This window comes from Varanus komodoensis, unplaced genomic scaffold (assembly GCF_004798865.1).
Source record: "Varanus komodoensis strain SLA01 unplaced genomic scaffold, ASM479886v1 scaffold29_1, whole genome shotgun sequence".
Taxonomy (NCBI): domain Eukaryota; kingdom Metazoa; phylum Chordata; class Lepidosauria; order Squamata; family Varanidae; genus Varanus; species Varanus komodoensis.
Genome location: NW_025335759.1, coordinates 7,164,390 through 7,177,866, shown reverse-complemented (window position 1 = coordinate 7,177,866; position 13,477 = coordinate 7,164,390). Strand labels below are relative to the sequence as shown.

Below are 13,477 nucleotides of genomic sequence, written 5' to 3'. Positions count from 1 at the left end.
TCCTCCAGGGCTGAGAAAAATTAGTGTCCACACATTTTGGACTAAAGCTTCCAGGATCACCCAACCAGCATGGTTGGTGGTTAGGAATGATGGGAAATGTAGTCTGTCTACAAAGCTCCAAGTTAGGGCAGGCTCTGGGACTTGACTTTTTGGGGGAGGAGCATCAACAAAAACTCTCTTGCATTGGTGTTTTGCATACTCTCTCACTCACTCCTAGAAAAGTGCTTTTCCAGAGGAGGTGTTCCCTGGCCTTCTTTCACAGCAGTTTTTAAAACCATCTTTTCCATCCCTATTCCCCCAAATTATCTCATCTTCCCCCAGGACAAGAACGAGCCCTTTTGACTGAGGTAGCCTTGCTGCTGATGAGTGTTAGAATACAGATCATTTGGTGGGCACCAGATTGGGAAAGATGGTCCTACCATGTGATCAAGCAACACCTCTGTCAATCCATTTCTGTGTATTTTGTATCCCCAGGATAAGCAAGTGAACCTGTAGCTCAGCCTTTCCCAAGCTACTGCCTTCCAGGTGTGACTGGACTACAAGTCCCAAAACCTAAGCACATAAGACTATGCTGTCTGAAAAAAGATGGGAGTTGTAGTCCAAACACATCTGGAAGACTGAGAATACACCAATCTTTCTCTGAAGAAAATAATCCAAGTAAGCTGCGCTATTTGAAAGGGTTGTGGAATGGCAGGAGTGGTATACAGAAATCAGGCAGTTGTTGCTGATGGCACTGCTGGATTACTGACCCAGGCTTAGCAAAGTAACAGAAGGGAAAAAAGTAACTTCTTTTATTTACTGTATAGTATAAATATCTACAGTTTGTGGCGAGTCTGGCACACTGGCCACAGAAATCACGGACCCTGATTTGCTCCCACATCTGTCTGCTTCCTTTCTGGGTGGCTGCAAGCAATTTGAACATGCACTTTGGGAAGCCGTGTGAGCCAGGAGGAGAGACCAGCACTTGGCGTTCATTGAGCATTATTCACTCCGTGTTGTACAAAACACTCTGATTGCAAGCAGTCGTCCTGACCCGCTGCCTTCCAGATGTCCTTGGGCTTTTTCCACCCCACCCACCATGGCCAGTGGTCAGGAGTGCTGCGGGCTGTAATCTAAAACACCTGGAGGGCACCAGTTGGGGAGGAAACATGCCTGCTCCTGGCTCAGGACTCGCCCTGGGTTCCAGGGCTTGGCAAAGGGCTGGGGCAGACCCTGTTGCTGCATGGACTCAGGGGCTGCATCAGACCATGTAGCCAGAGGATGGCAAATGGTGCTGCCCACCCCCTGCCCTGTCCTGGAAGGCCCCCTGCCAACAAGGCCAGTGCCCCAGGGACCCCTGCCAGTCTTGCATGGCATTTGCCACAGAAAAGGAGTGGCCGGTGGGGCTGTTGTACTCAGTGAGAATCAGGTGCTGCCCACTGGCAACCGCTCTGTTTTATTGGAAGAAGCGTCTCCCTTCAGACAGATGTCAAGGCCAAAATGTAAGTCTGTGTCTCTCGCTACAGCCAAAATATAAGTCCTGCTGGCAGAAGGGCAAAGGGTTCCCAGTGACCTGATCCCATGATGGAATAAAAGGATACTCTAATCTTTCCTGCTTAAAAATAAAGGGCTTATAAAGTTGATCAGAAAGGGCCCCCTCAAAACAGTTGGTTAAATCTTGGCACTGCTGCTTTTTGCATGCTTATTTCAGAATCTGGTACCAAGGAACTTTTTTGGGAGTATCAGGGATCCCTGGAACATAATTTCAAAACTGCCGCTTGAAAAGATACAGGGTATTTGTTTGGGAAGTAGTCCTGGAGCGTTCTGAGGACAGGCTCCCCAGGTGGGTCCCTGGGGATGCTCCTGCGCCTGCAGAATAGTCCAGTTGTGTCTCGCCCTTCCATTAGCCAGTTGGCACTTGGAGATGGAGCCGTGCTGTCCAGTCAGTGGCGATGTTCATGCAAGGTCCCCTGCACATCATTTTGGCTGCGGGTGAGAGCAGTCCTAGAAGCGTTCTCCCACAACTCCCCTCAGCCCAGGCCAGCTTAGCCAGTGGTGAGGAATCAGGGGAGTTACAGGCCAGAACAGACCTGGAGGGACATGAGTGGCCTGCTCCAATGCAGGCTGTGTCGGGTGTGATGTTGCTGCCAGTATATTGACACGGGGAGCAGCAGGGAAGCTGTGCTGCATGGAGACATCATATTCCATAGAATGAAGGATGCATCCTACACGCCACCAGGGTTTCAAGGCACAAGTTGGCTCTTCTCCTGGCATATTGCTTGGAAAGCTTCTGTCTTATTTTGATTGGAGGCCAGCCTCCAAGGTCTCTGGAAAAGGTTGTTCGAATCTCTGCCATCTCATACACCTCTTTAACTGGAGGTACTGGGACTTGAACCTTGGACCTTCCTGCATGTCAAGTATGCATGTTCCTCTCGAGCTGTGGCTGACTCAGGCTCACATAACTAACAGGCTAAATGAGGTTAAAGAGAAGTAATGCACGTCCTGTTATCTTGAGTGCACAACACCCTTGAAACTTCGTGGCACACCGTTCTTCACCTGTCAAGTGGGCAGAACGGAGGCTGCAAAGGACCATCCAGGTAAAAAGTGGCACAGAAGAGGCAGTACATTTTGAATCTGGCCGTTGGTTTAATGGCATGTGTGTGTGCTAAAGCAGCTGCTTCTCTTGAACGCTTAGACACATGCATCTGTTCTTTCTAGAACTCTTTATCGTTCCATGCCAAGAGCAGGTCCCTGTGAGTAGCAAACTCTTCAGTGCCAGTAAACAAATATCTCAATCCCCCGCTCTTTGAGCTGGAGGCTCCAATTAATAATTGAATAAGGATCTGCTTCAGAGCACTGCATTCCTCATAACCAGCTATCTTTTTTTCCCTGGCGCTGTGGAAATAGCTTGGTTGCGCTACTGGCATTGCTTAGGGACATTTTGTAAGTGCTGCAAGCATCTTGCCTGAGTGTGTGTTGTGGTGCATTCAGATAAACATTTCCTCAGATCGGGTGTTCCCAAAACTCTGAATTATTGTATATAACGCTTAGGGGCAGTTGTGATTTATTTCCTGAATTGACAATTGGTCACCCACGGCGACTTCTAGAGACCCTTTGGAGAAGGAAGTCTAAGTGGATGGTTTAAGGAAGGAAGCAAGTTATTTTAGCGTGCAGGCATATCATGACCATTATCAGTGGCGCAGGACAGATGTTGTGCCAGCTGCTCTTCTAACCTGGGCTAGACCTCAGATGGACAGGATGCTGTGAGTTCCTGCCTGTTTCTTTCTTCCCCTGCCATCTGAAAATTCCCCTTCTCCTTTTTGGAGCTGTAGCTGTAATTAGTTGCAAACCTGCCTTTCAACTATGACTGGAAACTGTGTTTCTACACTCTGGCTTAAGCTAACCATAGTCAGTCAGTAGTTACGTAATGCTAAAAATGGTTAACTCTGCCACTTAACACTTTCAACATATGACTGTGTATTATTCAAATTGTTTTAAGTGGATTTAATCATGAGGAGAACGTAATATCGATTGAACAAAGACAGTGTTCACAAGTCCTAATTCCTGTTTTTCGATCAAAGGACATTTGCAACAGAAATTAAATGTTCCTGTAATTATTCATTGGTTAGGAATATGGGATAAGTGAAACAATTAAGCCCAACCAAATTTCCTCTAGCAGCCATAATATCAATAGGATTTCAACCAACACAAAGACTGAGATACATTTCAATGGTGGTGAAATCGCAGTGCCGATTTAAATGATGATTGCAGAGCAATCTGATCTCTCTGTGGGACTAGATTATGCACAAGATGGTCAGTCATGAACCAGCATGGTTTCATGCTTACAGCTCCAAAGCTGAACTTCACATTGGACGTTCTAATTTGGATCTGGCAGAATGTATACACACAAACGCAAAAGCATACTGGCCCCAATCTGGCTGACATTTGCCCTGATTTAAGCCCCAGTGAAATCTGTCGTAATTTTCAGATGATGAAGAATGAATGAAGAAGAATGAATAATGACAGGTGTGGGAGAAAGAAAAGAAATTGCAGCAGGAGTACCTGACGCTTCAAGTTGCGTGCATCTGGGGAGAATGGCAGCTGTGGTCCAGCACATCTAAAGGGCGCTGGGTTCAGGGGGGTTAGACTAGAACTGGACTAGGACTACACAAGACTGTTCAATTAGCTAGTAGAGGTTGAACAAAATTTCTATATGAGTGGCTTTTCCCCCTCTAAACAACTTTCCTAAGGTGCTAAGTAGATCCTGCTCTGTTAATATGTGGCTGAGCTTTGCCCTTCAATTTTCACATTCAGGGCCAGAGTCCAGGGTGGTCATGGCTGGATACCCATTGAGAGTTGGAAGGGGCCAAGAAGGCCATCGGGTCAAATCTCCTGCTCGGTGCAGGACTCCCAAGTTAAACCATCCCTCTCAGATGGCTGTCCAGCTGTATCTCGAGTGTCCCTAGTGTAGGGGAGCCCACCGCCTCCCGAGGTCATTGCGCCTCCCGAGGTCATTGGTTTCATTGTTGCATTTCTCTGAATAGTCAGGAAGTTCTTTCAGATGTTCAGCCGGAATCTGGCTTTCTGTGGCTTGAGCTTGTTATTCTGTGTCCTGCAGTCTGGGATAAACTAGGAGGGATCCTGTCCTTCCCTTTTGTGACAGCCACTCAGTTCATTGTAGAATGCCAGATCTCCCCTCAGTCTTCTCTTATCAGGGTTCAACATGCCCAGTTCTTTCCATCCATCTTCACAGGGCTTTGTTTCCAGTCCCTGGATCATCCTTGTTGCCCTCCTCTGAACCCCTTCTAGCTTGTCTGCATCTTTCCTCAACTGTGGTGCCCAGAACTGAACACAGTACCCCAGATGAGGCCTAAGTAGAGGGGTAGTAGTACTTCATGTGATTGGGAAGTCTTGCTTGCTTGCTTGCTTATTTATTTATTTGATTTATACCCCACATTTTAGAGACATCAAAGTGGCTCACATCATTCTCCTCTTACTGCTCTCATTCTTATCCCCACAACAACCACCCTGTGGGGTAGGTTGGGCTGAGACTCTTATGACTGGCCCAAAGTCACCCAGTGGGCTCCATGGCTGAGCAGGGACTAGAACCCAGATTTCCTGGGTTCTAGTCCCCAGGAAATCTGGGGTTCACACTCTTAACCACTGCACCACACAGGCAACTTCTGTAGTTGTAGCCCCAAAATGCTCCTTGGAGTTTCTTTTCTCCTTCGCCATTGCAAATTGCTTTCACACTTTTTCTCTCTGGCCCAGAAAACAGTGACGGCGAGAAGGAGGCGCAGGAGATGGTGCCGCTGACTTGTGCATTCAAGCAAGGAAGTGGCAGCTAGGGGATAAAAGCAATAGCGACTGGAGACAAACGGTGGTGAGAAGGCAGGCGCACAGAAGGAGGAGGGGGCACACGGAGAGCAGCTCTTCAAAAGCCTGGGTCCAGCACTGTGCTTATTTTTTTAAGGGCTTCTGTTTCATGGAGCAACTTATTTACTGGTTCCGGATGGGTGGATCACCACGCTGCTTTTTGTTGTTTATTCTTGGGCTGTTACAAATTGCAGGGCATCCTGAGCATAAGGAAACTGTATATTCTCTCTCAGTAGTTGCTGATACTTTTTGTTTTCAGAAAACCTTTTTTCTAATGATAGAAAAGTGTTTTATGGAGCACAGCTGCAGCATTAACCTTTCTTAGATCTTGTGGCAGTGAGTTTCATAAATGAAAACGACTGGGCAGAACATTATGGCCACAAATTGCCATTAGGAGACATGCTTCCTTCTGCTGACTGATGAAATCTAAATCCAAGAAGCAGTGCTCTGGATTGTGTACTGAAACACAGGGCAGGCTGTTATATTTTTCATATGCTTTTTGTGAGCAGTTGCCCTCAACTTTCTGACTCCATTGCCAGTGAAACTGCGCTTCTAAAAGCACTAGAGAATAAGGCTGACTGAAAAATACAAGAACCTTCTTCCAAGTAGATTGTGCTGTGCTCTCCCCCCCCCCCCCACTTGATGTGAAAAGGAAGTGTGCTTTCTTCCCCGCATGAGCTTTAAATTCTTCCTCCTCCCAACCTCAGTGTTTCATCACCAGTCAGAGGTGATAATATGGATGGATCTTGACAGAAGCAAATGTGGCTGCCTTGGAGGAACTGTCTTGGCTTGAGTTGTGTTTGCTGTGTAAACAGTGGTAGTTGGACCTTTCTTTGTTTTGCTTTTTTGTACTGCATTTTTGTGGCTGCCCGTGTTGGGTGTGAAAGGCCCTTTGCCTTCCCTGAAAGGGTGTTCTTGCTTGGAAAGGTGATTTCTTCCTGCATCCTTCCAGGAAGTCAACTCATTGCTCTTTCAGCGGCCTAATTTAGGCTGCCAGTGGTGAAGTGTCCTTTTGTTGCTGTTATTGTTAGACTTCTAGTGTCAGAAATCCTTGGGCTCCAATGCAGATCACCCAGAGATCTACCAAGAGATTCCAAACTACCTTCCATCCCTCCCTGATTTGGAAATGTTTCAAAGAAGTAATTTTGTTTGATCAAACCTCTTGCCAGTCTACTTTGATATGTTCAGACTTTGACAAGAGCCAAAAACCAACTCCTATTATATATCAGAGGGGTTTTTCAAAGTTCTAGTTCCCTCTGTTCTGGCTGAATAAAGAAGAACAGGAGGAGGGCCTTGGGGAGAGAATGCTTTAGTACTAGCATTTCCTTCATGCCTGTCAATTCACTTTCAAAGCCTTGCAGTTGCTGTAGCTTGTAGGTTCATATCTTAGGATCATTCTGGGGAGCCTGTGGATCTTGGTGGAGTTCCAGTCCTTTCATCCCAGACAGTATTGGCAGCTGGTCAGAGGTTATGGGAATGGAGGATTAACAACATCTGGAAGACCACAGTCCCCTACTTCTGCCGTGGGTGGATAAAAATCAATGATTGATGATGACGACGATGCCCAGATTTTTAAAATTTAAGTTGGATTTTTAAAATAAAATGCTTTTTGAGGAAAATGTATCTTTCCTCCACCACCTCACCAACCAAACAAACAAAACACCAGCAAGTCTGTCTTTAGTCTCTGTCCTCTCCTTCCATTTGTGCATCTGCTCCTCTGGCGGTGACTGCCGTCAGAATTGAACTTCATGCCCTGAGCTTGCGGTGCTTGGGAGAGACCATGTCCCAGGGTCAGAGCGTGTGCTTTGTAAGTTGAAGATGCAGGCTCAGTCCCATCGCGACCCAATCGGAGAAGCAGCAGAAAGCCCAAGACCCCACCAGCCAGAGCAAGCACATAACCCAACCTGATACAAGGCCTTCCCCTCTGCTATTTAAATGTAACGCCTGCTCAGCAAGGAGAGCTGGATGTGCATGCGTAAGTATGCACTGCGGGCATGCACACGCTCAGGCACGTCCATGCGCATGTGCACCTTTATCGCTTTTTAAAAGGTACTACTCAGAAATACTTAATACAGACGTTCCCATTTTGTGGCTGCATGTGGTGCCCAGGGTCTCCTGTGGCAGCATCAAGCCACCTGCTGGTTCTTCGTATTTGCGCAGGTTGGGAGATGATTCTCCTGTGCCCCCCACGCCCTGTAGTTCTTCTGCACATAGCCAAAGTTAGCTGGAGAGTCAGCAAAAGGTGGACGGAGCGGGCAGGTGGCTGGAGGCTGGACTAGTGGGAGTTTTACTGGTCTAATCTGGCAGAGCAAGAGCAGGTGCCGTAAGCGGGAGTGCTTAGTTGGGGTCCCTGAGCACAGCCAAGCTGTGGCTTTCCTGTCAAGTGACCTTGAGCACCGACTCTCACTTTTTAAGTTTGCAGGCCAGTGGACAACAAGGGGGACTAGCTTTAAAAAAACAAAGCAGGACCGAAGTCTTGTGTAGACCTACACATTGTATTGTATGTGAAGGGAACACTTTTTCCTGTTGTTAATTCCTGCTTTTCGGTTCCTCCATGGGATCTCCAAAGTTACTCTCAATAAACGAGAGAGGGCGAAAGAGGTAGCTGATACTCAGTATTGAAATTTTCAGTGGGTTCATCATAAATTGAGGAGGAGAAGGAGCCTTCTTTAATGGATGGTTATTTCAGGAACGATGCTTCTGTGGCACCAGCTGCTTGTGATTTCTGTGCATTCCAGTTTTGCTGCTAGACTTGACTACTTCTGCACAGCATTGATTTGTATACATTATTTGGCATGTGCACCTTGTACGCTGTGGAATTGCTTGGCATGTTTAGTTTCAGGTTGGGTCTGTTGCTTGGTGCAGGCTCAGTTTGAACCAAAACATGTCAAGTTCTTCTAAACTTATAAGCTTACCCAGTGGAATATTTGAAGTGTAGGCCACCTAATGCCAGCTCAGACTATTATTTATTTATTTATTTGTTAAAAGCTTTTCTATCCCATCCCCTACAGAACGTCTCAGGACAGCTTACAATAAATAAATAGAACAGCCCCACAGTATCCGACCATTAATATACTAAAACCCCAATTAAAATCAATTAAGCATTAAAATAACAGGAAAATAAAAAGGGTTTTGCCTGATGCCAAAAAGAATATAACGTCGGCGCCAGACTATTGGTTCATTTAGTTCTGTATTGTCTATACCAGCCTTTCCCAGCTTGGTGAGAACTGGATGTGTGTTTATTATATTTATACCCTGCCATTTTTTTCTGTGAAGAAACCAAGGCAGCTTATTATATCCTCCTTTCCTCTCTATTTTATCCTTGCCAGTAGCAAACTGATGAGGCTGAGAGTCGGCGACTACCTCAGTCGCCAAATGAGCTTCATGGCTGAAAGAGGACTAGGATTCTACTCCTGCTCTTTCCAGTCCTAGTCCAGTACTCTAACCACTTTACCATACTGTCTCTTGGACTTCAACTACCAGGGTGCCCAGCCCACCTAGAGACTGGGCTGATGGAAGCTGGCATCCAGAACTTCTGGGGAGCACCCAGTTGGGGAAGCCTGTGCCTCACTCAGCTCCGCAGGATAATTGGCTAGAAGAAACAGCCATTTGTCTAATTTGACTAATCCTCAAACAACCCCTGGCACCTGGGTTCCCATGGCACAAAAGCCCGAATCTAGAGTGACTTCTCTAGACAAAGCAATCCAATGACTTGAGTAATCTAGGATAATTTCTGGATTCAAGAGGCCTGCCTGGAACCTAGAAAAATATTCCTTTGGCCAGACCTTTAACTAACAGCAAAGGTCAGTTTGTGGGAGAAAATAAAACTTAGTCCTGCACTGGGAGAGGCTGTGGCTCAAGGTTAGGGCATGTGATTTTCATGCAGAAGGTTTCCGCTTCCCAGCATCTCCAGGTAAGGCTAGCAAAGCTGCTTCCTGCCTTCCTGAAAAGCATGGCCAGCCTTGATGATACAAGACTCCGTAGGGCAAGGGTCTGACTTCTGTAAGACAATGCCTGGTGTTCCTGCGATCTGGGTCAGGAAATCTTTTGCTGCCTCAGGGTGGAACAGGCTGGGCTTTGTTGCTGAACCCTGGCTATTTCAGTGAACTCCTTGAGATAAAGAGAAAATACAATACCCTTTTTCCTTGTGAGGCTTCCATGTATTGGAACACATAACTACCCTCAGGCTGCAGATTTGGGCATATCATTAGGGTGGTAAATAGTGAACAATTTAGCCTCTTTTGTTTTTACTCACATTTGGACTTCCTGCCTCAAGCATTAAAATGTCTTGGGACATCTTTGGGTGCTTCGGTGGTTACATGGCCATGGGAAATTCAGGCAACATCTATTCATCCAGCATCCATGACTGTCCTGCTCTTGCTTCCCGATAGGCTGCTCCCAACGCAAATTCCATCTTTTCTTTCTAGTAAGAAAATGATGGCAGAAACAGTAGGGAAATAGGGGAGAACTACAAATGCAGAGCAATGTCTCTGATCTACCTCCTACTTCAAGATTTCATGTGTGAGGCAGGGCAATTTCTTGGGGGAAAAGACTCATCTGGAAGTTTCCCCAACATCCACTCCACACTTCGTCCTTCCATCTCTTGTGGCCTGTTTTCTGTTTTTCACAGAATCACAGAATAGCAGAGTCGGAAGGGGCCACAAAGGCCATTGGGTCCAATCCCTGCTGTTGCAGGACACCCATTTACACTTTCCCGCTCAGAGGGCTGTCCAGGTTTGCCTTGAATGTCTCCAGTGTGGGGGAGCCCACCACCTCTCTGGGCAGCGGGTTCCACTGTCGTATTGCTCTGACACTGAGGCAGTGGATTCCTGATGTCCAGCCTGAATCTGGGCTGTCGCAGTGTCTTGATTATTCCATGCCCTACACTCTGGTCTCAGCAAGAAGGGATCTTGTCCTTCCTTTTTGTGACAGCCTTTGAGGTACTTATAGAGGGATATCATGTCCCCCCTCAGTCTTCTCTCCTCAAGGCTGAACATGCCCAGTTCTCTCAGTCTCTCCTCATGGGGCAGCGTTTCCAAACCCTGGATCATTCTTGTTGCCCTCTGGACCCTTTCTAATTTCCCTGCATCTTTCTTAAATCTTGGTGCCCAGAACTGGACACCGTATTCCGGGTGAGGTCTACTAGTGAACTACTACTACTTGTGGTTTGGATGTAATACTTCTATGAATGCATCCCAAAATAGCATTTGCCCTTTTAGCGGCTGCATCACATTGGTTCATATTTAGCCTGTTGTCCACAATCACTCTAAGGTCTTTTTCTTTTTCAGTTCTGTTGAGCCACTTATTCCCCATCTTGTATCAATGCATTTGGTTTCTTTTTCCTAAATGGAGGACTTGGCACTTGCCTCTGCTGAATCTCATTGTGTTCCTTTCAGCCCAGCATTCAAGTTGATAATCACCCTGGATCTTCATTCTGTCTTCTGGGGTGTTTTCTATCATCTGCAAATCTGATTATCTTTCCTTGCATTTCTTCATCTAAATCATTAATAAAGATGTTTGCTGTTCTGCTTGTTTCTTGTGATGCTTGTTTAAATGCAATTCCAGCGCTAGCTTCTTGCACATGGACTTGATTTATCCAAAACAGAGGGTATCTCATGAAGCAGTTATTGATAAGGCTGAAGCCTTTCCCTCCCGGTACCACTGCTGCTGTTTGCCTATTCAGAACCCAGGAATGCTTTTGCCAAGGTTAAAATATAGCAGCTCAGTTGTTTGGGATAAGGAACAATCCTATCTCCTCCAGCTAAAAAGTTTATTTGCTTTGGCTTCTTACACCTCTTCACTGCCAACTGTCCTAATTTCTCACGTGCAAATTATCTATTTGTGCTTTTTTAATGTAAAACAAGCATTTGCACTTCTTTGTTTGGAATTAGTACAGCCTGGAGCATCAGTGTGCCACCAGCTTTTTTTCCTTTGCTGTCAGGATACACATTTGTAGGACTGTAATACAGAAAATAGTATTAATCCAGTACCATGACGGGTTTTAAACAGTTTTTCTGCTTACACCAGAGTATGTTCTGCTGGATTGTGCTCATGAGGGCTCAGACTTGTGTATTTTTCTGCCACCCTTAATGGCACACTGAATTTCTGAAGTTAGCTTGATTTGTTCCTCCTCTTCAATGCTCTGCCATTCCTGATTATTCCATTTTCCCCTTCAGTTGTGTGACCCTCATGTTTGTTCGGGCAACATCAAAGATTCATGACTGTTTAAAATGCAGGAGGGCTGTTGGGATCTTGAAATACAATTGGTTGACCCTTAAAAAAAGAGATCGAAATAATCTTTGTTTAGCATACAGAGTTTTCATGCCCTCTTGAGGATTGTGCAGTAAGTGCATGTCATATGGAAGAGGCATTGGGAAATGAAACGTAGATTTCTTTTACTGTAAGGTTGGTGTATAGTAGCTTTCCCCAACTTGGTGAATTCCAGACGTTTTAGGCGACAACTCTCAGCATTCATGACCATTGGCCATATTAAGTAGATTCACTGGAGTTGTAGTCCAGAACATTGAGCAGACACCAAGATGCCAAGGAGAGCTGGCTCTCCCTCCCTCCCTCTTTCTCTATGTTTTTGCCATCCTTAACATTGTGTTTGAATGTATGAACAGGGTGTGTGATTAAGGTGTTACCTTGACCAACAAGATATGTGAAAATGTAAAGCTTGATCATTGCTTTTTATCTTCTTATCCTGATTGCAAAATACTTGTTATTTTCCCTACATTTCCAACTTTAGCAAGAACATGGGAAAGAGGGTACCTAATGTGGACGTGGAGACTGAGACCAGAGAAGCTTGTACGTTAGAGTGGCCCTGCAGTGTCAGCCAAGCCAGCATGATGTTTTTTACAGTGGCCCAGCCAAAAGCCTCAAGAAGCCCGCAGCCTGGACACCAGTGGGGCTACATGGTGGTTGGCTGAGTCCTGCTTGTAGAGCCAGGCTGCAGATATGACATGTGCTGGATTTGTGTTTGTCACAGTCCCTTGATTTATTTATTTATTTATTTAATATTGCGATTTATATCCTGCCTTTTCCCTACAAAGGGCTCAAGGCAGCTTACATCATCTCTCCTCCTCCATCTTATCCCCACAACAACAACCCTGTGAGGTAGGTTGGGCTGAGAGTCTGACTGGCCCACAGTCACCCAGTTGGCTCCATGGCCAAGCGGGGACTCGAACCCGGATCCTCTGAGTCCCAGTCCCATGCTCTTAGCCACTACGCCACACTGGCTCTCCATGGAAAACGTGGCCATTTGGCTTAAGCTAATACCTGCTTTCCTGCTCTGGTAGCAATGTCAGCAACCCCATTCCTTGGAAGTGAAGATCGGGGGAAGGCTCTTTGGGGTCCAGGGAGAAGAGGGGTCCTTCCCATCACCCGCAAACCTTGTGGTCAGCAAGACTTGGCAGCCCGTCATGCAGGTCGCTGCCTCCTGCCATCTCCGTCCCTTTTTCCAGCAAGCCTTTAGAAGAGGCACCGGTGAGCTGGGTATAGAACCTTCAGTGGAAAAGACAGCCTGCGGAATGGAAACACAATGGAATTGTTTGTCTGTCTTGCAGTTAACAAGCATGTGGAGTTTTACAACTTTGGCAGAGAAGACATTCCACAGTAAAAGCACCAAAGTGCATCACTTACTCCCACAAACAAGTACAGACACCATGTTGAATTGTACCTGCAGGAAATGAGATGGGAATGAGGTAGAATTGGCTGTGTCACTTCACACTGTCGCTGGGGTGCAAGTGTCTGTGTTTAAATGCCATTCTTCTTTAAAAAGATTCCTTGTAAATTGAAAACAAGCACAACGAGGAGGGAAAGGTCTAGGATAGAACCCAGAGGATGTACTGGCTGAGCATTCAAATCAAAGCATTTGAAGATGTGAGTTTTCTATCCCACCTCAGCTTCAGAGGCTGAAGTGGTACTGTCCAGTCTTCATTTTATTCTGCAACATGTGTAGACCTGGGCAAGCTTTTTGTTCCAACTACAGACTCCTCTGGTACATGGAATGTGAAACTGCCCAAATTATTAAAATAAAGCAGAAGAGCAAAGGTGTGGTTTTGGTAGGTGGTGTTCTCATTTCCTGCTGTGGTTATGTTTCAGCCTGAAACTCTGCTTCGTG

The 13,477-nt window shown here is 46.1% G+C and overlaps 1 protein-coding gene across 1 annotated transcript in view; it reads left to right on the top strand.

Moving 5' to 3' along the window:
- The window catches only part of RPS6KA1 (ribosomal protein S6 kinase A1), an 87,531-nt gene that overhangs the window by 16,882 nt on the left and 57,172 nt on the right, over positions 1–13,477 (top strand). The gene's annotated exons all lie outside the window — the stretch shown is intronic.